Source organism: Alosa sapidissima, chromosome 1 (assembly GCF_018492685.1).
Source record: "Alosa sapidissima isolate fAloSap1 chromosome 1, fAloSap1.pri, whole genome shotgun sequence".
Lineage (NCBI taxonomy): Eukaryota > Metazoa > Chordata > Actinopteri > Clupeiformes > Clupeidae > Alosa > Alosa sapidissima.
Window position 1 is genome coordinate 53,172,733 of NC_055957.1, and position 23,008 is coordinate 53,195,740.

At 53.4% G+C, this 23,008-nt stretch overlaps 14 non-coding genes and 8 pseudogenes across 14 annotated transcripts; all 22 read left to right on the plus strand.

Moving 5' to 3' along the window:
- Window positions 1–84: 84 nt before the first annotated feature.
- On the plus strand, window positions 85–177 carry LOC121684482 (annotated as a pseudogene).
- Window positions 178–1,777: 1,600 nt separating this feature from the next.
- Window positions 1,778–1,986, plus strand: LOC121684080 (annotated as a pseudogene).
- A 363-nt stretch (window positions 1,987–2,349) lies between these two features.
- On the plus strand, window positions 2,350–2,463 carry LOC121680930. The gene has a single exon (XR_006021870.1). It is a non-coding gene; the product is annotated as a U5 spliceosomal RNA (small nuclear RNA).
- Window positions 2,464–8,353: 5,890 nt separating this feature from the next.
- Window positions 8,354–8,529, plus strand: LOC121683521 (annotated as a pseudogene).
- Window positions 8,530–8,894: 365 nt separating this feature from the next.
- On the plus strand, window positions 8,895–9,008 carry LOC121680937. The gene has a single exon (XR_006021872.1). It is a non-coding gene; the product is annotated as a U5 spliceosomal RNA (small nuclear RNA).
- Window positions 9,009–9,169: 161 nt separating this feature from the next.
- On the plus strand, window positions 9,170–9,360 carry LOC121682884. The gene has a single exon (XR_006022661.1). It is a non-coding gene; the product is annotated as a U2 spliceosomal RNA (small nuclear RNA).
- A 363-nt stretch (window positions 9,361–9,723) lies between these two features.
- On the plus strand, window positions 9,724–9,837 carry LOC121680946. Its single transcript, XR_006021883.1, has one exon. It is a non-coding gene; the product is annotated as a U5 spliceosomal RNA (small nuclear RNA).
- A 161-nt stretch (window positions 9,838–9,998) lies between these two features.
- Window positions 9,999–10,189, plus strand: LOC121682895. The gene has a single exon (XR_006022662.1). It is a non-coding gene; the product is annotated as a U2 spliceosomal RNA (small nuclear RNA).
- Window positions 10,190–10,553: 364 nt separating this feature from the next.
- On the plus strand, window positions 10,554–10,667 carry LOC121680955. The gene has a single exon (XR_006021887.1). It is a non-coding gene; the product is annotated as a U5 spliceosomal RNA (small nuclear RNA).
- Window positions 10,668–12,479: 1,812 nt separating this feature from the next.
- On the plus strand, window positions 12,480–12,684 carry LOC121684103 (annotated as a pseudogene).
- A 364-nt stretch (window positions 12,685–13,048) lies between these two features.
- LOC121680958 lies at window positions 13,049–13,162 on the plus strand. Its single transcript, XR_006021889.1, has one exon. It is a non-coding gene; the product is annotated as a U5 spliceosomal RNA (small nuclear RNA).
- A 1,852-nt stretch (window positions 13,163–15,014) lies between these two features.
- LOC121684223 lies at window positions 15,015–15,226 on the plus strand (annotated as a pseudogene).
- A 363-nt stretch (window positions 15,227–15,589) lies between these two features.
- LOC121680963 lies at window positions 15,590–15,703 on the plus strand. Its single transcript, XR_006021891.1, has one exon. It is a non-coding gene; the product is annotated as a U5 spliceosomal RNA (small nuclear RNA).
- A 161-nt stretch (window positions 15,704–15,864) lies between these two features.
- Window positions 15,865–16,037, plus strand: LOC121684579 (annotated as a pseudogene).
- A 1,667-nt stretch (window positions 16,038–17,704) lies between these two features.
- LOC121683986 lies at window positions 17,705–17,900 on the plus strand. Its single transcript, XR_006022987.1, has one exon. It is a non-coding gene; the product is annotated as a U2 spliceosomal RNA (small nuclear RNA).
- Window positions 17,901–18,263: 363 nt separating this feature from the next.
- LOC121680968 lies at window positions 18,264–18,377 on the plus strand. The gene has a single exon (XR_006021894.1). It is a non-coding gene; the product is annotated as a U5 spliceosomal RNA (small nuclear RNA).
- Window positions 18,378–18,538: 161 nt separating this feature from the next.
- On the plus strand, window positions 18,539–18,669 carry LOC121684382 (annotated as a pseudogene).
- Window positions 18,670–20,194: 1,525 nt separating this feature from the next.
- On the plus strand, window positions 20,195–20,381 carry LOC121683547. The gene has a single exon (XR_006022824.1). It is a non-coding gene; the product is annotated as a U2 spliceosomal RNA (small nuclear RNA).
- A 363-nt stretch (window positions 20,382–20,744) lies between these two features.
- Window positions 20,745–20,858, plus strand: LOC121680972. Its single transcript, XR_006021895.1, has one exon. It is a non-coding gene; the product is annotated as a U5 spliceosomal RNA (small nuclear RNA).
- A 161-nt stretch (window positions 20,859–21,019) lies between these two features.
- Window positions 21,020–21,210, plus strand: LOC121682907. The gene has a single exon (XR_006022663.1). It is a non-coding gene; the product is annotated as a U2 spliceosomal RNA (small nuclear RNA).
- Window positions 21,211–21,574: 364 nt separating this feature from the next.
- LOC121680976 lies at window positions 21,575–21,688 on the plus strand. Its single transcript, XR_006021896.1, has one exon. It is a non-coding gene; the product is annotated as a U5 spliceosomal RNA (small nuclear RNA).
- Window positions 21,689–21,849: 161 nt separating this feature from the next.
- LOC121684585 lies at window positions 21,850–22,022 on the plus strand (annotated as a pseudogene).
- Window positions 22,023–23,008: the final 986 nt, after the last annotated feature.

Genomic DNA, 23,008 nt, shown 5'->3' on the forward strand with positions numbered 1-23,008 from the left:
TTGCTGGCCCCGCCTCCCCCCGTAACCATGTGAGCGCGGGGGGCGTCGCTAGAGGGGCCGCCGCACCCCGTGCAGTTGTGGGGTATCGCTTCTCGGCCTTTTGGCTAAGATCAAGTGTAGTATCTGTTCTTACCAAGGAGAAGGCGATGGCGATGGGGGTGGGCTCCCTCACCCTCCGGCTGAGAATTCCGCCGGATGTAGGCGAGGAGGTTACCCGTGGTTTCGTGGCGGAGAAGATCCTGAGGGATGAGTTGGAGCTGACGGGAAAGGAGGTCCTGTGTTTGCAGGCTGCTCGGCCGCCTTGGATGTACGAGGTGACGTTTCGGGAGGCGACTTTTCTGCATGCGACGATGAGGCGATGGCAGGAGAAAAGTGAGCGGGATGTCGACAACGTGCTGAGGATGTGCGATTGTGAGTATGGTGCGGAGTTGTTCACGGTGGTGATCCATGTCTTCAACCCGTACGTACTGGAGAAGGACATCAGGTCGTTTTTGGAGCAGTATTGTGACCAGATTTCGGAGGGGGAGAAGATCGTGGACGAGTTTGGATTTTGGACGGGGAAGAGGAGGTATCGAGTCGCGTTCCAACTGCGGATGAATGGGGACTGGAAGATTCCGCCTCATGAGTTTGCGTTGGGGGCAGACCGCGGCAGGTTGTTTGTGCCTCAACTGCCGAACACTTGCTGGACTTGCGGACAGCGTGGACATTTGCGGGGTGAGTGCAAGGCTAAGCGGTGTTATCGGTGTGGGACTGTGGGGCATTTAGCAAATGTTTGTAAGGCTGTAAGGACTTGTAATTTGTGTGGGAAGGGGGACCATTTGTTTGTGGCATGTCCGAAAAGGAGTAGTTATGCTGGGGTGGTGGCGGGTGGGTCTATTGCTGTGTATGGTAGTGCGGGGGGGCAGTTTGCTGGGGGTACTGTGTTGCAGGGTGTTGCCCCGGCTCTCAAAGTAGGGCCGGTGGCAGTTTCGCCTGTGTCGGAAGGACCTGGGGGGACTGGAGGCACGGTGAGAGATGCGCCGCATGGCCGCCAAGATGGCCGACTGGGAGACAAAGGGACGGGGAAGCACATGGCTGCCGTGCAGACGGAGGGAGGAGTCGCTGTCGAGGTGGAGAGGAAGACGGTTGGAGATTGGGCGGAGCATACCGAATCGCAGGAAGTGGAGATGGCAGGTATGGCAGAGGTGGCTGGGAAGCGCCCCCTGGAGAATGGGAGCCCGGATGACACTCCGGTGAGGCGGCTGCGGACGGGGGCGGTGGTCCCCGGTCCTTCGGTGCCCCTGGAGGTCGGGCCTGGTACTGCGAGTGGTCAGGTGGTGGTGGAGCCGGACGGATCGGATAGCGTGGTGGACTCTGGGCGGGAGGTGTTGCCTGCGGGGGGGGAGGTTCCTCCCACCCCCCCTGCCCAGCTGCCTGGATGGGATGTGGAAAGCTTGAAACGGACTTTGGGTATGGACTAGTTTGGCCCGGGTGGTGGGGTGGAGGAGTGAGTGGGAGGGAGTGTTTGTGTTGGGTTGATGTTTGTTTTGTGAGGGTTGGGGTGGATTAAAGTCTGTGGGTGGGTTGTTTTTCGATGGGTTTGAGTGTATAATGCCCTTGTTTGTAGGTTGGTTTTATGTTTGTGTGTCTGGCCTTCGGGCCTTTTATTTTGGGGGGCCCCCTAGGGGGGCTGGCCCTTGCCCGGGCTAGGTCCCGGTGTCTATGCTGGTTTTTGTATTTTTTTTAATTTTGGATTTTCTTTCTGGTAATTTTGGTTGTCCATGGGGGACATACTTGTATGATTGTTTAATTTGGGTTATGCAATAAACGAATATAAAAAAAAAAAAAAAAAAATCTGTTCTTATCAGTTTAATATCTGATACGTCCTCTACCCGAGGACCATATATTAATCTGATTTTTGGAACAGGGAGACGGAAGAGGGGCTTGCTCCGTCCGCTCCACGCATCGACCCGGTATTGCAGCGACTCCGGGAACGGTGCACATTCCTTTGACTGTGTAAGAAAAGAACCAACCCAGTGGAACTGACTGACTGACTGACTGACTGACTGACTGACTGTGATGAAATCCTCCTTAGCAGAGCAGACGCAGCAGCAGGAGTCCTTGCCAGGTGTTTTGGCCAACCGCGCCACCTCCCTTTTCGGCCCCTTTTGGGTTTTCCCGCCCTTTTACTCTTTTTTTTTATTTTTTTTTTTTTTTTTTTTTGTTTTTTTTTTTTTTTTTTACACATTTAAATTTAAAGGGGATGTTGATACTGCCGTCTTGTTGCCACTGGGCAACGCCTTGGAGTCACCCTCACGTCCACGACCGGCGCCGTTCATGCTCTCCGTCCGGCGTGCCCTGTGGCAGCCATCGCTCGGGTTTCTCTTCATCTCGTACAAATCTTTCGCCTTTTACTAAAGATTTCCGTGGAGGGGAACTGCCCCGAGTTTACGGTATTTTTGGAAGCTCTGCTTCGGCGGAGCTGCACCTGCCTGTCCAAAGTCAAGCGTCGTGGTGTTTTGTTTTGCGGCGGCGGCGGCGGCGGCGGCGGCGGTCCGCTTTTGCTGGCCCCGCCTCCCCCCGTAACCATGTGAGCGCGGGGGGCGTCGCTAGAGGGGCCGCCGCACCCCGTGCAGTTGTGGGGTATCGCTTCTCGGCCTTTTGGCTAAGACAGCGGTCGACTCGCGGTGAGAGGAAGGCGGTCCTTACCTTGTGGTGGTTTGGACACTCTCATCCGGGAGTTATATTGGTTTTGTGTGTTTTTTCTGTCTCAAAAATTACTGTTTTTTCGTTTTGTTTTTTGTACTGTTTTGTGTTTTTTGTCTCTTTTAACAGGTCCAAGCAGCTGCCTCTTCCTTTGGAGTTCCTTTTAAAACAGCAGGCCCAGGTAAGCGCTGTTTAGCTCCTTTTTTATTGTGTGGTTTTTAGCTTGTTTTAGCCTAGCCTTTTAGCATAGTTTTTTAGTTAATTTATTGTCTTAAGTATTTATAGTTTTAGTGGTTTTAGTTTAGGTTTAGGCTGGTGGTGCCTCCACCATGTCGGCTGCTCGTGCTGGCATGAGGAGGCACCACAGCGTACGTTTTAATTTCGTGTCAAAAAATGGAAGGCTAATGGAGATGTCCAGATTGGACTTTTCAAGAAAGTGTGTCCAACAGATGCTTGGTTTTAATGCTAGTGAACTGAATTGTTTGGTGACTCTGCCTGGGAACAAAGGATTTGATGTTAGCTTTCGCTCGGCTTCACTGCTTAATAGTTTTTGGCAACGGTTTGTTACTTGTAAAGACCAGCTCTCCATGTTTGAAGTTGAGAAACTTTCGGACAATTCACAAAAAGTGGTGATTGTTAGAATGTTCAATGAAACTGTGACTGGGGAAGACATTAGCACATGGCTGGCTAGATTTTGCGCGGTTCGTAGCCCACCAGTTAAGGTTTTGGACGAGGACGGCATTTGGAACTGCTCGTGGAGAGTTCCCATTAAACAATGGGAAGACCCGAGCAGTTACCTAGGCCTCCGTCAGATTCCGTCTATGATTGTGTTGGGAGAGAACCGGGGCTACATTCATTACCAAGGGATGCCTAAGCTGTGTCGCAAATGCGGCCAGCTTGGGCATCTTGCCGAAGCGTGCCAGGAAATTGTATGCAGGAAGTGTAGAGAAATTGGGCATCTTTTCGAAGATTGCACAAATGGCAGAAAGTGTAATCTCTGTGGAGTTTCATCCCATCTCTACAGAGATTGCCCTAGCTCTTTTGCCAACAAGCTAAAGGCTACCAAAATGGCCGCCATGGCCGCCCGGCCGCATGGCCCAGAACAAGAACAGGAAGAGAAGGACGAAATGGAGGAAGGGGTGGTCCCTGAAGTTTTGGAGGGAAACCTCCAGTCAGCTTCAGGGACTAGCCGGGCGGCTACGAGCAAAGCTAACACCCAGGCAGAGTCAGAGCACGGATTGGAGGCCACACCCTCCCAGCTGGGAAAGGAGATGGAGCAGGCGGAGGAGGAGCCTGAAGGAGGAAAGGAAGCCCCGCCTCCCGAAACCGCTGAGGAGGTGAGTGTGGCCTCTGAGGGGGTTGAAGCACCTGCTTCACTCCCCAATGCGCAGCATAAGAGACCTTTAGAATCTCCTCTGTCAGAAATGACAGAGAAGAGAAACCGGGTGATACTGTCTTCAGATAGTTCCTCTTCGGAAGATCTGAATCGACTGTGGCCCGGTGGACGTGAAGTGTCTTTTATGCGGATGGCGCTCAGAGCATCCACGCCAAGGGCAACGCAAGAGTTTTTCTCTGCCGAGCCCGACGCTGGAGACACCAGTGACCCTTCTGAACCAAATTCAATGGTCATAAAGGAGGAGCAGGTGTCACAGGAGATCAACCCTGGTTGATCTCCACTTGTTTTAAAAACATGTCTCTGTAGTGTCTTAACTCTGTCGTGTTCATTTTTATCATACTGCTCATGAGTCTCACAATCTCAACAATCAATGTAAGAAGTGTGAAGACTCTAGTGAGAGCTCAGAGCATTTTATCCCTGTTGAGCACTCTGAATGCAGATATATTTCTGCTGCAAGAGTGCTCCTTGCCTTTTTTAAAGAACTACAGCAAGTGGGAACAGATGTGGACCCCGGGACCCTCCATATGGAGCGGGTCCAATTTTAACAGAGCGGACGGGGTCGCCATCTTGATCAAGAATCCACACATCTCGGTGAAGGGCAGCACAGTGGTGAGACCCGGGCGGGCCCTTTTAACCCACTTGACTGTTTTAGACAGGGATTTTAATGTTCTTAATGTGTATGGTTTTAATGATAAACACGACCGACACGACCTTTTAATAGAACTGCAGCCCCACATGCTAGGGAGGGCTCCCCTAGTGGTCGGAGGGGATTTTAACTGTGTTTTAAGTAGACAAGACAGAAAGAAGGTGGGGGAGGATTTTAAATTAGACAAAACATCCGGGGTTTTAAACAACATAATTAAAGATTTTAACTTAGTCGACTGTTACAGAAAAGTGCATCCACGGGAGGAGGGCTTCACCTGGCACAGTGGTGACGGCGCCCGAGCCTCCCGTATCGACTATGTTTTAACAAGAGATTGCCCGCCCACGGATGCTACATTGACCCCCCTCTTCTTTTCAGATCACTGCATGCTCTCCTGCACCCTTTCACTCCCCACAGGTGTGACTGTAGGTGGAGGGCTGTGGAGGCTGAACTGCTCCCTGTTACAGGATGAGGAGATAGCTAGAGAATACAGGGAGCAGTTCAGCCTCTGGCAGACTCTCCAAGACCTTTACGATTCACGAGCACACTGGTGGGAAATGGTGAAGGGTAGGACCAAGACTTTTTTTAAGATGAAAGGTAAGGACAAAAAAGAGAGAGAGAGGAGGTGCATGTTGGGGCTGCAAAAGAGACTACAGAGATATTTTAACCTTTTAAACGAAGGATTGGATTTTAGTGAAGAAATAAAAAGAGTAAAAAATGAAATGTCAGTTTTAGCCGAACAACAGAGTAAGGGAACAATTTTAAGAAGTAAAGAAAAAGAAATGGAAGAAGGTGAAAAATGTACAAGGTTTTTTTTTAAGAAAATAATTTCCAGAGGGGGTGGGATAATGAAATTAAAAGAAGAAGGGAGGGAAGAAACCTGCATAGAGGGAATTTTAAAAATAGTAGAAGAATTTTATGGGGACCTCTATGCAGAAAAAAACGTACATCTAGAAATAATGGAAGAAGTTTTAGAGTTCTTAAGGTCAACAGTTTTAAATCAGAAGTTTTTAACGGAAGATTTTACATTGGTTGAAATTTTAAAATGTCTTAAAGGTTTTAAAACAGGAAAGTGCCCGGGAGAGGATGGACTCCCCGTGGAATTTTATGTTACCTTTTATGACATTTTAGCCAATGACATGTTGACTGTTTTTAAAGAATTTGACGAACTCGACCGACTTCCTGACAGCTTTAGGATAGGGATAGTTTCATTACTTCACAAAAAAGGTGACAGGACTGACTTAAAGAATTGGAGACCAATCACACTTTTAAATTTTGATTGTAAACTTTTTAGCAGACTTTTAGCACTACGTATGTCAACTGTTTTAGAGGACGTGATCCACCCGGATCAAGTCTGTGCCGTACCTGGAAGGAGGATCACGGACAGCCTAGTGCTGGTCCGGGACGCCATCTGTTTTGCGAGAGACAGACATATTAGGCTTCTAGTACTAAATTTAGACTTTGAGAAAGCTTTTGATCGGGTCTCGCACCAGTACCTTTTAAAGGTACTGCAAAAAATGGGGTTTCCAGGGAGGTTTTTAAAGTGGGTGGGTTTGCTGTATACAGAAATATACAGCAGAATTCGTGTAAATGGGCACCTTACAAATGCGCTCAGTGTGCGCTCTGGCGTCCGCCAGGGGTGTCCGTTATCCCCACTCCTGTTCGTTGCATGCATCGAGCCGCTGGCACAGATATTGAGAAGGGACAAATGGATCAAAGGACTTGACTTGCCAGGTGGACTGACCGCGACATGCACTCTCTACATGGACGACGTGACCCTTTTATTAAACGACGTTTTATCGGCCCAAAGAGCACTCGACTTGACTGACTGGTACGGAAGGGCCTCGGGCGCCAAGCTCAACAGGAGCAAGTCCGAGGCCCAGCTCTTTGGGCCGTGGGGTGACGTAAGACCAAATCTGGCAGTAAATTTTAAACAGACGGACATAAGGATTTTAGGCATTAAATTTGACAATGAGGGTGGTGGACGGGGCAACTGGACTGACGTGTTAGGGAAAGTCAGACAACGACTGGGGTTCTGGGGACTGAGACAGATGACATTTGAAGGTAAGGTTTTAATTTTTAAAGCTGTCATCTTACCCCTGCTTTTATTGCTGTGTTCTGTTTTTAGTCCCCCCAGGAGCTTTCTTTTAGGTGTGGAGAGAGCGGTGTTTTATTTCATGTGGGGGTCCAAGTGGGAAAGACTCAGAAGGGAGGTCCTGAAAAAAAGACACGAAAATGGAGGAAAGGGCCTCCCGGACCCCCACCTGTTTTTAGGAGCCCATTTCACCGCCCTCCACATCAAGTATGCGACGACCCCATCCGGAGACAGTAAGACAGCGACCCTAGCCCGCTTCTGGATGGGGTCGTACCTGAGAAAGCTGAAAGTCTTAAAAACAGATCTTAAACGTCCAGTTGCTTTTAACCTGCCCCCACAATATGTTTTTATCAAAAAGTTTTTAATGAGATTGGACTTAGAGGGGCAGGATGTCACTATTTTAACTAATGCAAAAACTCTTGTCTCTCTTGTGCAGGACCGGGAAGCAGTGAGCCCCGTTCCCGGCCTCACACTCAGTGAGGCCAAGCAGGCTTGGAGGAACGCTGCCCACCCCGCCCTCCAGAACAAGCTGAAGGACCTGGCGTGGATGGCGCTCCATGAGGTCCTCCCGGTCAGAGCCGTGATGCACTCCCGGGGCATGGCCAAAACCAACACCTGCCCGCGGCCAGGATGCGGCCAACCTGAGACCGTGCGGCACCTGCTCTGGGAGTGCGGCGTGGCGAGGGACCTGTGGGCCGATACCGGCCCCCTGCAATGCCCGAGCCTGCCAGCAGGGGAGGTCCCCCCAAGCTACCAGCTTGTGGTCAGCGGGGTGGGCCAGGGCGCCACCACCATCCCAGCCGCCGACTTCGCCGCGCTCTGGCTCACCCTAAACAGCTTTAAAGCCGCACTGTGGACCTCCCGCAACCTGCTGGTGGGGAAGCGCGTGACGGTGCCCCTGCCAGCGTTACGGCGGCTGGCGACATCTACGCGGCAGGAGGCGCCGCGCGTCGCCATTCGGAGGAGGGGGCCGGGGGCTCAAGCAGAAGGTTCCCGCCCCCCACGGCTGCTGGCTCCCGCCGACGCACCCCCACTATCACCATCACGGGACGGAGCAGCGGGCGGAGGGGAGGACCTCCACTGGGCGCATCCGCGCTTGCCTCGCTCTTCTGGAGAGCGGGGTGGAGCCTCTTGTTAGTGGCTCACCCCGGTCCGGCACAACAGAGACCTTTTAATTGACTCTTATTGCATTTTATTACATTTGGAACTCTTTTAAAAGCGTGGACTTTTAACATCCTTTTACACAAACATGAACTTTTAAACACACATGGACTTTGCACACACAGACACAGTTTTAAAACAAAAATGGCTTTTATAGACAAATGATTTTATTTTTGTAAAAATGTGCTGTGAAAAATTATGGAAATGTAAAATGTGAAATGAAAATGCAAAATGTGAAAAGAATGAAAACCATGTGATGTGATGATAATGTGATGAAATGATGAAAGAAAAATGAAAATGTACCACAAAGAAAATCCATGAAATGTAACAAAACAAATCAAAATGTAATGCAAAACATGAGTTTGTGACAATAAAAGTTTTCCAAAAGGAAAAGGATCTGTTCTTATCAGTTTAATATCTGATACGTCCTCTACCCGAGGACCATATATTAATCTGATTTTTGGAACAGGGAGACGGAAGAGGGGCTTGCTCCGTCCGCTCCACGCATCGACCCGGTATTGCAGCGACTCCGGGAACGGTGCACATTCCTTTGACTGTGTAAGAAAAGAACCAACCCAGTGGAACTGACTGACTGACTGACTGACTGACTGACTGACTGTGATGAAATCCTCCTTAGCAGAGCAGACGCAGCAGCAGGAGTCCTTGCCAGGTGTTTTGGCCAACCGCGCCACCTCCCTTTTCGGCCCCTTTTGGGTTTTCCCGCCCTTTTACTCTTTTTTTTTTTTTTTTTTTTTTTTTTTTTTTTGTTTTTTTTTTTTTTTTTTTACACATTTAAATTTAAAGGGGATGTTGATACTGCCGTCTTGTTGCCACTGGGCAACGCCTTGGAGTCACCCTCACGTCCACGACCGGCGCCGTTCATGCTCTCCGTCCGGCGTGCCCTGTGGCAGCCATCGCTCGGGTTTCTCTTCATCTCGTACAAATCTTTCGCCTTTTACTAAAGATTTCCGTGGAGGGGAACTGCCCCGAGTTTACGGTATTTTTGGAAGCTCTGCTTCGGCGGAGCTGCACCTGCCTGTCCAAAGTCAAGCGTCGTGGTGTTTTGTTTTGCGGCGGCGGCGGCGGCGGCGGCGGCGGTCCGCTTTTGCTGGCCCCGCCTCCCCCCGTAACCATGTGAGCGCGGGGGGCGTCGCTAGAGGGGCCGCCGCACCCCGTGCAGTTGTGGGGTATCGCTTCTCGGCCTTTTGGCTAAGATCAAGTGTAGTATCTGTTCTTATCAGTTTAATATCTGATACGTCCTCTACCCGAGGACCATATATTAATCTGATTTTTGGAACAGGGAGACGGAAGAGGGGCTTGCTCCGTCCGCTCCACGCATCGACCCGGTATTGCAGCGACTCCGGGAACGGTGCACATTCCTTTGACTGTGTAAGAAAAGAACCAACCCAGTGGAACTGACTGACTGACTGACTGACTGACTGACTGACTGTGATGAAATCCTCCTTAGCAGAGCAGACGCAGCAGCAGGAGTCCTTGCCAGGTGTTTTGGCCAACCGCGCCACCTCCCTTTTCGGCCCCTTTTGGGTTTTCCCGCCCTTTTACTCTTTTTTTTTATTTTTTTTTTTTTTTTTTTTTGTTTTTTTTTTTTTTTTTTACACATTTAAATTTAAAGGGGATGTTGATACTGCCGTCTTGTTGCCACTGGGCAACGCCTTGGAGTCACCCTCACGTCCACGACCGGCGCCGTTCATGCTCTCCGTCCGGCGTGCCCTGTGGCAGCCATCGCTCGGGTTTCTCTTCATCTCGTACAAATCTTTCGCCTTTTACTAAAGATTTCCGTGGAGGGGAACTGCCCCGAGTTTACGGTATTTTTGGAAGCTCTGCTTCGGCGGAGCTGCACCTGCCTGTCCAAAGTCAAGCGTCGTGGTGTTTTGTTTTGCGGCGGCGGCGGCGGCGGCGGCGGCGGTCCGCTTTTGCTGGCCCCGCCTCCCCCCGTAACCATGTGAGCGCGGGGGGCGTCGCTAGAGGGGCCGCCGCACCCCGTGCAGTTGTGGGGTATCGCTTCTCGGCCTTTTGGCTAAGATCAAGTGTAGTATCTGTTCTTATCAGTTTAATATCTGATACGTCCTCTACCCGAGGACCATATATTAATCTGATTTTTGGAACAGGGAGACGGAAGAGGGGCTTGCTCCGTCCGCTCCACGCATCGACCCGGTATTGCAGCGACTCCGGGAACGGTGCACATTCCTTTGACTGTGTAAGAAAAGAACCAACCCAGTGGAACTGACTGACTGACTGACTGACTGACTGACTGACTGTGATGAAATCCTCCTTAGCAGAGCAGACGCAGCAGCAGGAGTCCTTGCCAGGTGTTTTGGCCAACCGCGCCACCTCCCTTTTCGGCCCCTTTTGGGTTTTCCCGCCCTTTTACTCTTTTTTTTTATTTTTTTTTTTTTTTTTTTTTGTTTTTTTTTTTTTTTTTTTACACATTTAAATTTAAAGGGGATGTTGATACTGCCGTCTTGTTGCCACTGGGCAACGCCTTGGAGTCACCCTCACGTCCACGACCGGCGCCGTTCATGCTCTCCGTCCGGCGTGCCCTGTGGCAGCCATCGCTCGGGTTTCTCTTCATCTCGTACAAATCTTTCGCCTTTTACTAAAGATTTCCGTGGAGGGGAACTGCCCCGAGTTTACGGTATTTTTGGAAGCTCTGCTTCGGCGGAGCTGCACCTGCCTGTCCAAAGTCAAGCGTCGTGGTGTTTTGTTTTGCGGCGGCGGCGGCGGCGGCGGCGGCGGTCCGCTTTTGCTGGCCCCGCCTCCCCCCGTAACCATGTGAGCGCGGGGGGCGTCGCTAGAGGGGCCGCCGCACCCCGTGCAGTTGTGGGGTATCGCTTCTCGGCCTTTTGGCTAAGATCAAGTAGCAGAGATAGCGATGGTGGCCATTGAAACATGGACGGGGATCCCGAAGTTCGGAATTCGAATCCTGGTGCCGGTGGAGAGAAGGCAGATGATGACTCGGGAGGTTTTTGGAGCGAAGATCGTGAAGGAGATATTTCAGGTGACGGACAAGGAGGTGCTGTGCCTGCAGGGAGCGGTGGATGGGACCTGTTTTGACGTGACCTTCCGGACGTTGGCGGGGATGAATGAGGCGTATCGGCGGTGGACTACGACGGCGGGGAAAGCTGTGGCGGCGGGGATGTGTGCGGCGAAGTGGGGCGCGACCAACACTGTCATCGTGCAGGTTTTCAACCCCCACGTGCTGTTGGATGATGTCTGGAGCTTTCTGGAGCGGTACTGCGTGGACCTGTCTGATGGGCAGCGGATCTTGGACTCCAATGGATTTTGGACAGGGAAGTGGAGTTTCATTGCGGGCTTTCGTTCGTCGGGGGGTCGTGTGTTGCGGCCTCCCTACGCGTTTGCTCTGGGACCTGACCGTGGGAGAGTGTTCATACCGGACTTGCCAAGTGAGTGCTGGGGGTGTGGGGGTGTGGGGCATTTACGTGGGGAATGTAATGTGAAGTCATGTTTGCGTTGTGGGGCTGTGGGGCATGTGGTGAAAGACTGTACTGAGTTGAAGGAGTGTGTTTTGTGTGGGGGGACTGATCATTTGTTTGCTGGGTGTGCTAAACGGCGCAGTTATGCTGGGGTGGTGACTGGCGCTGTGGGGGCTCCTGCTCTTGGTACGGGGGCTCCCGCGGTGTCGGGTGAGGGGAAGCAGAGGCCTGCAAAGACGGTGCCGGTGGTGGAGAAGACGGGGTCCGGGAGTGGAGTGTTGGTGCCGGTGCCTGCTGTGTCTGCTGGTGGTGTGGTGGCTGGGCCGCAGGGTAGCCAGGTTGGCTGCTCGGCGGCTACGGCTACCGCTAAGCCGCATGGCGGGCAAGATGGCCGCCCGAAGGTCAAAGGTGCGGCTGGGTCAGAGGTCGTGGCTGTGGGGAAGACGGTGGAGTCCAGCTGGGCGGATGCTTCTGCTTCGCAGGAGCAGGAGATGGTGGAAGTGTCGGCGGCGGCGGGGGCAGTGAAGCGCCCTCTAGTGGATGGGAGGGCAACGGCAGGTCCTGTGAGTCGGCAGAAGTTGGAGACGACGGTGGCGGTTTCAGAGGGGGCTCCGCCCCCGGTGGTCGGAGGTGGAAGTGCACAAGGGCCGGGGAGGGAGGAGAGGCCGCCCCCTACTGTTCAGGTGGGGGGTTGGGACGTGGAGAGCGTAAAGCGGGCGATGGGTTTGGGTTGATGTGTTTTGAGTGATGGGGTTGTGTATCTGTGTCTCTGTGGTTGTGGGTGTGCTGGTTGGATGTATGGGGTGGATTAAACAGGTGTTATGGGTGGGTAAGATTTTTTGTGTATCCTGTAAGATTTTTTGCATGTACATGTGTGTTTTTCGCTGTGTTTGGCCGGGCCTGTGTGCCTGGGTCGTTGTGTTGTTATGTGTTATTGTTTATGGTGGCAGCCTCTAGTCTAGCTTAAATTAACTTCCTTCGGTATCTTTTGTGTGTTGTGTGTATTATATGTATATCTCCTGTGTGTTGTATTTTCAAGGCTGCTTCGCTCTGTTTATGTTCAATAAAAAAAAAAAAAAAAAAAAAAAAAAAAAAATCTGTTCTTATCAGTTTAATATCTGATACGTCCTCTACCCGAGGACCATATATTAATCTGATTTTTGGAACAGGGAGACGGAAGAGGGGCTTGCTCCGTCCGCTCCACGCATCGACCCGGTATTGCAGCGACTCCGGGAACGGTGCACATTCCTTTGACTGTGTAAGAAAAGAACCAACCCAGTGGAACTGACTGACTGACTGACTGACTGACTGACTGACTGTGATGAAATCCTCCTTAGCAGAGCAGACGCAGCAGCAGGAGTCCTTGCCAGGTGTTTTGGCCAACCGCGCCACCTCCCTTTTCGGCCCCTTTTGGGTTTTCCCGCCCTTTTACTCTTTTTTTTTTTTTTTTTTTTTTTTTTTTTTTTGTTTTTTTTTTTTTTTTTTACACATTTAAATTTAAAGGGGATGTTGATACTGCCGTCTTGTTGCCACTGGGCAACGCCTTGGAGTCACCCTCACGTCCACGACCGGCGCCGTTCATGCTCTCCGTCCGGCGTGCCCTGTGGCAGCCATCGCTCGGGTTTCTCTTCATCTCGTACAAATCTTTCGCCTTTTACTAAAGATTTCCGTGGAGGGGAACTGCCCCGAGTTTACGGTATTTTTGGAAGCTCTGCTTCGGCGGAGCTGCACCTGCCTGTCCAAAGTCAAGCGTCGTGGTGTTTTGTTTTGCGGCGGCGGCGGCGGCGGCGGCGGCGGTCCGCTTTTGCTGGCCCCGCCTCCCCCCGTAACCATGTGAGCGCGGGGGGCGTCGCTAGAGGGGCCGCCGCACCCCGTGCAGTTGTGGGGTATCGCTTCTCGGCCTTTTGGCTAAGATCAAGTGTAGTATATCGTGCACGCGACGGGAAGGCGATGGGGACGTTGGGTCCATTACGTTTGAGGAACACGATCCGCTTTGTGGTTCCGGTGAGCAGAAGGAAGGACATGAGGAGAGAGGACTTTTCGGACAAGGTGTTGCTGGATATTTTGGATTTGGGAGTGCGGGAGGTTCTTTGTCTGCAGGAGTATCGGCCTCAAGGTACGTTCGACGTTACTTTTCGGACGGAAATGTTTTTTGAAATGGCGAAGAAGAGGATTACAGAGAAATTGCATGTGGATTTATTGAGGGGTATGGGGCTTTTTTCATCTGAGACTCATGTTTTTGTGCACATGTTTAATCCGTTTGTGTTGGAGGAGGACATTGTTGCTTTTTTGGGGAGATACTGTGTGGAGGTGCGGGAGGGTGCGAAAGTGACTGACTCGAGGGGTTTTTGGACGGGAAGGAGACGTTTTAAAGTTCGCTTTAAAGTTGGTGCTTCGCCTCCCCAGTCCTTCGCTTTGGGGCCGGACAGGGGATACTTGTTTGTTCCTGGGAGGCCGGGGGGTTGTTGGAAGTGTGGGGAGAACGGGCATGTGAGGGAGGATTGTACTGTGACCAGGTGCCGCCATTGCGGCTCAACGGAGCACATGGCGGCAAAATGTTTGGCGCCGAAGACATGCAGCCTTTGTGGGTCTTCGGAGCATTTGTTTAGAGCCTGCCCAGGTCGGAAGAGTTATGCTGGGGGTCCAGAGAGTACTAAGGGTCCAGGTCCAGTGGAGGAGCGGTCGGCTGCTGGAAGGGGGTCCCCTATGCCCCCACGGGGGACTCCTTCGATGGTTGCTGATCCTGGGCGAGATGGTGGCCATGTGGTGGCTAAGATGGCCGCTAATGAGAACCAGGTGGTGAGTGTGCATGGAGCTGCTGCTGGGAGGCCCTCTGCCCCCCCGCCGGAGGTTTCCTCTCAGTGCGCAGCTCCTCAGGCTGTTGATGTTGTTAGTATGTCTTCTTTTAGGCCTCTGGCTGCTGCCCCATCGGCTGTGGCCAGAGAGATGAGGTTGGGCGGTTCAGCGAGTTCCCCTGGACCTGCGGCTGTTGAGCCCCAGGCTGTGGTCGAGGAGACGGTTTCAGATGGTGTGGTGAGCGTTTCGACAGAAGGGGCTTCACCTGTGTCTTGGTCCGATTGCCCCTTCGATGAGGAGGAGGTAATCACCGGAGTGGTGCCAGCTGCTGTGAAGAGGTCCTTGGAAAATGGTAGCCAGGAGGGGGCGCCGTTGCGTCGTCTCCGGTCGTGCACGGTGCAGTCGATGTACCAGTTTACTGCTCCCCTGTCGGAGGACAGCGATGACATGGAGGACGATGGGGCCGGGACCAGTTCTGTGATGGTGTCTGGAGGCGGGGCCTCCCCGGCTCTTCTTCTAGGGTGGGACGAGGACAACTTGAAAGCGACGACTGGCATGGTTGCTTCAGGCAAAGATGATTCCTTTATTTGAGCTGGCTTGATCTGTGTTTGGTGATGGGGTTGTGTTTTTCAGTTGGTTTGTGAATGGGCTAAATAAAGTCTGAGGGACACGGTACAGCCCTAGTACGTATAATGTATGAAAGGATGACCGTTTGGATTTTCTGTGCTGGTTGTGTGACCTAGTTTGGTTGTTTGTATGGCTTAACTGTATGGATTGTCCTGTATGGTTTATCTGATCTGCTTATGCAATAAAAAAAAAAAAAAAAAAAAAAAAAAAAAAAATCTGTTCTTATCAGTTTAATATCTGATACGTCCTCTACCCGAGGACCATATATTAATCTGATTTTTGGAACAGGGAGACGGAAGAGGGGCTTGCTCCGTCCGCTCCACGCATCGACCCGGTATTGCAGCGACTCCGGGAACGGTGCACATTCCTTTGACTGTGTAAGAAAAGAACCAACCCAGTGGAACTGACTGACTGACTGACTGACTGACTGACTGACTGTGATGAAATCCTCCTTAGCAGAGCAGACGCAGCAGCAGGAGTCCTTGCCAGGTGTTTTGGCCAACCGCGCCACCTCCCTTTTCGGCCCCTTTTGGGTTTTCCCGCCCTTTTACTCTTTTTTTTTATTTTTTTTTTTTTTTTTTTTTGTTTTTTTTTTTTTTTTTTACACATTTAAATTTAAAGGGGATGTTGATACTGCCGTCTTGTTGCCACTGGGCAACGCCTTGGAGTCACCCTCACGTCCACGACCGGCGCCGTTCATGCTCTCCGTCCGGCGTGCCCTGTGGCAGCCATCGCTCGGGTTTCTCTTCATCTCGTACAAATCTTTCGCCTTTTACTAAAGATTTCCGTGGAGGGGAACTGCCCCGAGTTTACGGTATTTTTGGAAGCTCTGCTTCGGCGGAGCTGCACCTGCCTGTCCAAAGTCAAGCGTCGTGGTGTTTTGTTTTGCGGCGGCGGCGGCGGCGGCGGCGGCGGTCCGCTTTTGCTGGCCCCGCCTCCCCCCGTAACCATGTGAGCGCGGGGGGCGTCGCTAGAGGGGCCGCCGCACCCCGTGCAGTTGTGGGGTATCGCTTCTCGGCCTTTTGGCTAAGATCAAGTGTAGTATCTGTTCTTATCAGGTGGACTACCAGAGACAGCGATGGCGGTGTCGGAGGCGAATGTGATGGAGGTGGTGCCGAAGCATGCAATGCAGTTTTGGATCCCGAAGCTGCGGAGGGAGGAGTTTTCGAGGGAGCTTTTTGGAGCGGCGATCGTGAAGGGGCTGCTGGGGGCAACGGACAAGGAGGTGCTGTGCCTGCTGCCGTCGACGTTGGGCTACGACGTAACCTTCCGGTCGCCGGTGGACATGTTGGTGGCGGTTCGGCGGTGGAAGGAGGCTGGGGAAGGACTACGAGTCAACAGATTGGAGTTTGGAATACGGATGAGGTTTTGGCGTCCGATGAATGTCGTGGTGGTCCAGGTCTTCAACCCCCACGTGCTGGAGGAGGATGTTCGGTGTTGGCTGGGACGGTATTGCACGGAGGTACCGCAGGGACGGCGTGTCGTGGACAGCAACGGCTTCTGGACGGGGAAGTGGACGTATCACGTGCTGTTTCGGTCAGAGGGGAATCGCCAGGTGCGGCCTCCCTTCGCCTTCAGTTTGGGGCCTGACAGAGGGAGGATTGTTATTCCGGACTTGCCAAGTGAGTGTTGGGGTTGTGGGAGTGCGGGGCACTTGCGGAGTCAATGTACTGTGCTGGCTTGTTTGCGGTGTGGGTCTAAGGAACACTTGGTGAAGGACTGTAAGAAGCTACGGGAATGTTCTTTGTGTGGGGCGACGGACCATCTTTTTGGGGGCTGTGAAAAGCGGAGGAGCTACGTGTCGGCGCTGGTGAAGGGCTGTGAGTATTGTGGAGGGAAGGATCATCAGCCTGCGGCTTGTGCCAGGTGGAAGAGTTTCCAGGAGGCGGAGCGGCTGGTACGCCAGGGGGGGGATCCCACTGTGCCGGTGGGGGCCTCTTCTGTGCCCGCGGGGGTGAAGACGGTGCCTGTTGGTGCGACGGTGGCAAGAGCGAGTGGAGTGAAGGCGCCTGCGGCGTCTCTTGGTGGTTCGGGAGCAGGGCAGCGAGGTAGCCAAGATGGCTGCTTGGTGGCTACGGCTACGGCTAGGCCGCATGGCAGTCAAGATGGCCGCTCGGTGACTGGTGCTGGTGGGCGGAGTTTGGACGACTGGGCTTCTGCTTCTGCTTCCCAGGAAGCGGAGATGGCTGAGTCGGCGGTGAAGGCGTCGGGGGCAGTGAAGCGCCCCCTGCAGGACGGGAGTGAAGGTGGTTCGCCGGGGACTCCGGTCCGCCGGTGCAAGGGTGGGGGCGGGGTCTCCGTCTCTAATAGGTACGAGGCCCTGCTGGTGGAGGACGGTGGTGATGGGTCCATGGAGGTGGCGGCGTCTAGTGGCGAGGAGGAGTCGGACGGGTCGACAGGCTCTGTGAGGGAGGGGATTTCTTCCCCTTCCCCCCCTTCTTCGGGGGACTTGCTTGGGTGGGATGAGGGGAATTTGAAAAGGACTACTGGGATGTTGGACTGATTGGGGTTGTGTTGGGTTGTTGATGTTGTTGTTGTTGGGTTGTGTTGGGGTGGATTAAAAGTGTACTGAGGGTGGACGTGTTGGTTTTGTGTTTGTGTGTCTTGACATTTTTTTTGTTTTTGGCTGGGCCTGTGTGCCCGAGCTCACTTGTGTACCTGGTTCCTTGGGGCCTGCGTGCCCATTTTACCACAGCCTCTAGTCTAGACTTCACTTCCTTCTGTATCTTTTGTGTGTTATATCTTGTGTTTGTTTTTCAAGGCTGGTGGGACTACTGTGCCGCATAGGACCAGCACCCCCTGTGGTGGTGGCATGGCATGTCAAATGTCTTTCTATGTGGTGTGCTATGGCTTATGTGAATAATAAAAAAAAAAAAAAAAAAAAAAAAATCTGTTCTTATCAGTTTAATATCTGATACGTCCTCTACCCGAGGACCATATATTAATCTGATTTTTGGAACAGGGAGACGGAAGAGGGGCTTGCTCCGTCCGCTCCACGCATCGACCCGGTATTGCAGCGACTCCGGGAACGGTGCACATTCCTTTGACTGTGTAAGAAAAGAACCAACCCAGTGGAACTGACTGACTGACTGACTGACTGACTGACTGACTGTGATGAAATCCTCCTTAGCAGAGCAGACGCAGCAGCAGGAGTCCTTGCCAGGTGTTTTGGCCAACCGCGCCACCTCCCTTTTCGGCCCCTTTTGGGTTTTCCCGCCCTTTTACTCTTTTTTTTTATTTTTTTTTTTTTTTTTTTTTGTTTTTTTTTTTTTTTTTTACACATTTAAATTTAAAGGGGATGTTGATACTGCCGTCTTGTTGCCACTGGGCAACGCCTTGGAGTCACCCTCACGTCCACGACCGGCGCCGTTCATGCTCTCCGTCCGGCGTGCCCTGTGGCAGCCATCGCTCGGGTTTCTCTTCATCTCGTACAAATCTTTCGCCTTTTACTAAAGATTTCCGTGGAGGGGAACTGCCCCGAGTTTACGGTATTTTTGGAAGCTCTGCTTCGGCGGAGCTGCACCTGCCTGTCCAAAGTCAAGCGTCGTGGTGTTTTGTTTTGCGGCGGCGGCGGCGGCGGCGGCGGCGGTCCGCTTTTGCTGGCCCCGCCTCCCCCCGTAACCATGTGAGCGCGGGGGGCGTCGCTAGAGGGGCCGCCGCACCCCGTGCAGTTGTGGGGTATCGCTTCTCGGCCTTTTGGCTAAGATCAAGTGTAGTATCTGTTCTTATCAATCGGACTACCCGAGGCAGCGATGGCGGATTTGATGGAGGAGACGAAGGGGATTCCGAGATATGCTATTCGGTACCTGATCCCGGAGGCGAGGAGGACGGAGCTGGATCGGGCAGGGTTTGGAGAGGTCATCCTGAAGGGCGTACTGGGATTATCGGGAGCGGACGTCCTGTGTTTACAGGATTACCCGGCGTTGGGGAGGCATGACGTCACGTTCAAGACGGAGGAGGATCTGCGCGTGGCGTTCGGGAAGGGAAAAGGAGACCCAAGGATCGTGGGAATAAAGCGCGTGGTGTGGAGCGCAGCCAACGTGGTCGTGGTGCAGGTCTTCAACCCGCACGTGTTGGAGCTGGACGTCCGGGGGTTCCTTAGCCGGTACTGTAGCGCAGTGTCACCGGGGGAGAAGGTTACAGACGGCAACGGATTTTGGACGGGCAAGTGGAGGTATAGTGTGCGGTTTCGCTTTTCTGGGGAGGGCCGCCAGCTGCGGCCTCCACATTTGTTTGCACTGGGGACAGACCGTGGGAGGGTGTTTTTACCGGACTTACCTACTGTTTGTTGGGGATGTGGGGAAGAGGGGCATTTGAGAAGCGAATGTGTGGCGCAGCGGTGTGTGCGTTGTGGGGTGGTGGGGCACGTGGTGAAGGACTGTGGGGAGAGAAGGGAGTGTTCCTTGTGCGGGTCGAAGGATCACCTCTTTTTGAGGTGTCCGAAGAGACAGAGTTACGCGGGAGCGGTGGTGGGGAGAACTGGCGGTGGGGGGGTTTCTGTTTCCCCCGCAGGGGCTCCTCGGGTGACGGGTGTGCTGGAGAGGAGGCCGACGGGACCGCCGGCGGTGGGCACGAGCGGAGGAACGGGAGCTGCAGGATCGGCTGGTGGAGTGGGAGCTGGGCCGCATGGAGGCAGCCTGGTGGCTACGGCTACCGCTAGGCCGCATGGCAGCCAAGATGGCCGCCCAGAGGTCGGAGGGTCGGCGGGGTCGAAGGGCAGGCCGGGCGTGGCTATGGAGAGTGTCGGGGTGCTGAGCTGGGCGGAGGCAACGGCTTCCCAGGAAGAGGAGATGGCGGAGTTGGCGATGGTGTCGGGGAAGCGCCCCCTGGAGGGCGGAGGTCCGGAGAGTGCTCCCGTGCGGCGTCAGCGGCCGGGGGAGGGGGTGGCGGCCTTTGATCGCTCCCTGCCCCTGGTGGCGGAGTCGGGAACTACGGGCGGTTTGGTGGAGCTGGAGTCGGACGAGTCGGCGGATTCGGTGGAGTCGGTGACGGAGAGGCGGACCGTAGGACGGGGGAGTCGCCCCCCTCCGGCCCAGCTTGCTGGGTGGGATGTGGATAGCTTGAAGCGGACTATGGGCATGGATTAGTGGGTTGCTGGTGGTGGGATTGCGTAAGTGCGGGTGTTTTATGGTGTGTGGGGAGGATTAGGGATGTTTGTGTGTGGGTGGGTTGGGATTGAGTTACGGGGTTTGTTTTTGGCTGGGCCTGTGTGCCCGAGTTCTTTTCTATGGGGCGTTTGTGCCCGTATGCTGCAGCCTTTCTTTTTTTCTCTTTTTCTCTTTCTGTGCTTTCTGTGTTCTTCTTCTTCTGGCTGTAACTATGATTTGATAATGATTATGATTTGGTATGAATAAACTTCAATATAAAAAATCTGTTCTTATCAGTTTAATATCTGATACGTCCTCTACCCGAGGACCATATATTAATCTGATTTTTGGAACAGGGAGACGGAAGAGGGGCTTGCTCCGTCCGCTCCACGCATCGACCCGGTATTGCAGCGACTCCGGGAACGGTGCACATTCCTTTGACTGTGTAAGAAAAGAACCAACCCAGTGGAACTGACTGACTGACTGACTGACTGACTGACTGACTGTGATGAAATCCTCCTTAGCAGAGCAGACGCAGCAGCAGGAGTCCTTGCCAGGTGTTTTGGCCAACCGCGCCACCTCCCTTTTCGGCCCCTTTTGGGTTTTCCCGCCCTTTTACTCTTTTTTTTTATTTTTTTTTTTTTTTTTTTTTGTTTTTTTTTTTTTTTTTTACACATTTAAATTTAAAGGGGATGTTGATACTGCCGTCTTGTTGCCACTGGGCAACGCCTTGGAGTCACCCTCACGTCCACGACCGGCGCCGTTCATGCTCTCCGTCCGGCGTGCCCTGTGGCAGCCATCGCTCGGGTTTCTCTTCATCTCGTACAAATCTTTCGCCTTTTACTAAAGATTTCCGTGGAGGGGAACTGCCCCGAGTTTACGGTATTTTTGGAAGCTCTGCTTCGGCGGAGCTGCACCTGCCTGTCCAAAGTCAAGCGTCGTGGTGTTTTGTTTTGCGGCGGCGGCGGCGGCGGCGGCGGCGGTCCGCTTTTGCTGGCCCCGCCTCCCCCCGTAACCATGTGAGCGCGGGGGGCGTCGCTAGAGGGGCCGCCGCACCCCGTGCAGTTGTGGGGTATCGCTTCTCGGCCTTTTGGCTAAGATCAAGTGTAGTATCTGTTCTTATCAGTTTAATATCTGATACGTCCTCTACCCGAGGACCATATATTAATCTGATTTTTGGAACAGGGAGACGGAAGAGGGGCTTGCTCCGTCCGCTCCACGCATCGACCCGGTATTGCAGCGACTCCGGGAACGGTGCACATTCCTTTGACTGTGTAAGAAAAGAACCAACCCAGTGGAACTGACTGACTGACTGACTGACTGACTGACTGACTGTGATGAAATCCTCCTTAGCAGAGCAGACGCAGCAGCAGGAGTCCTTGCCAGGTGTTTTGGCCAACCGCGCCACCTCCCTTTTCGGCCCCTTTTGGGTTTTCCCGCCCTTTTACTCTTTTTTTTTATTTTTTTTTTTTTTTTTTTTTTGTTTTTTTTTTTTTTTTTTACACATTTAAATTTAAAGGGGATGTTGATACTGCCGTCTTGTTGCCACTGGGCAACGCCTTGGAGTCACCCTCACGTCCACGACCGGCGCCGTTCATGCTCTCCGTCCGGCGTGCCCTGTGGCAGCCATCGCTCGGGTTTCTCTTCATCTCGTACAAATCTTTCGCCTTTTACTAAAGATTTCCGTGGAGGGGAACTGCCCCGAGTTTACGGTATTTTTGGAAGCTCTGCTTCGGCGGAGCTGCACCTGCCTGTCCAAAGTCAAGCGTCGTGGTGTTTTGTTTTGCGGCGGCGGCGGCGGCGGCGGCGGCGGTCCGCTTTTGCTGGCCCCGCCTCCCCCCGTAACCATGTGAGCGCGGGGGGCGTCGCTAGAGGGGCCGCCGCACCCCGTGCAGTTGTGGGGTATCGCTTCTCGGCCTTTTGGCTAAGATCAAGTGTAGTATCTGTTCTTATCAGGTGGACTACCAGAGACAGCGATGGCGGTGTCGGAGGCGAATGTGATGGAGGTGGTGCCGAAGCATGCAATGCAGTTTTGGATCCCGAAGCTGCGGAGGGAGGAGTTTTCGAGGGAGCTTTTTGGAGCGGCGATCGTGAAGGGGCTGCTGGGGGCAACGGACAAGGAGGTGCTGTGCCTGCTGCCGTCGACGTTGGGCTACGACGTAACCTTCCGGTCGCCGGTGGACATGTTGGTGGCGGTTCGGCGGTGGAAGGAGGCTGGGGAAGGACTACGAGTCAACAGATTGGAGTTTGGAATACGGATGAGGTTTTGGCGTCCGATGAATGTCGTGGTGGTCCAGGTCTTCAACCCCCACGTGCTGGAGGAGGATGTTCGGTGTTGGCTGGGACGGTATTGCACGGAGGTACCGCAGGGACGGCGTGTCGTGGACAGCAACGGCTTCTGGACGGGGAAGTGGACGTATCACGTGCTGTTTCGGTCAGAGGGGAATCGCCAGGTGCGGCCTCCCTTCGCCTTCAGTTTGGGGCCTGACAGAGGGAGGATTGTTATTCCGGACTTGCCAAGTGAGTGTTGGGGTTGTGGGAGTGCGGGGCACTTGCGGAGTCAATGTACTGTGCTGGCTTGTTTGCGGTGTGGGTCTAAGGAACACTTGGTGAAGGACTGTAAGAAGCTACGGGAATGTTCTTTGTGTGGGGCGACGGACCATCTTTTTGGGGGCTGTGAAAAGCGGAGGAGCTACGTGTCGGCGCTGGTGAAGGGCTGTGAGTATTGTGGAGGGAAGGATCATCAGCCTGCGGCTTGTGCCAGGTGGAAGAGTTTCCAGGAGGCGGAGCGGCTGGTACGCCAGGGGGGGGATCCCACTGTGCCGGTGGGGGCCTCTTCTGTGCCCGCGGGGGTGAAGACGGTGCCTGTTGGTGCGACGGTGGCAAGAGCGAGTGGAGTGAAGGCGCCTGCGGCGTCTCTTGGTGGTTCGGGAGCAGGGCAGCGAGGTAGCCAAGATGGCTGCTTGGTGGCTACGGCTACGGCTAGGCCGCATGGCAGTCAAGATGGCCGCTCGGTGACTGGTGCTGGTGGGCGGAGTTTGGACGACTGGGCTTCTGCTTCTG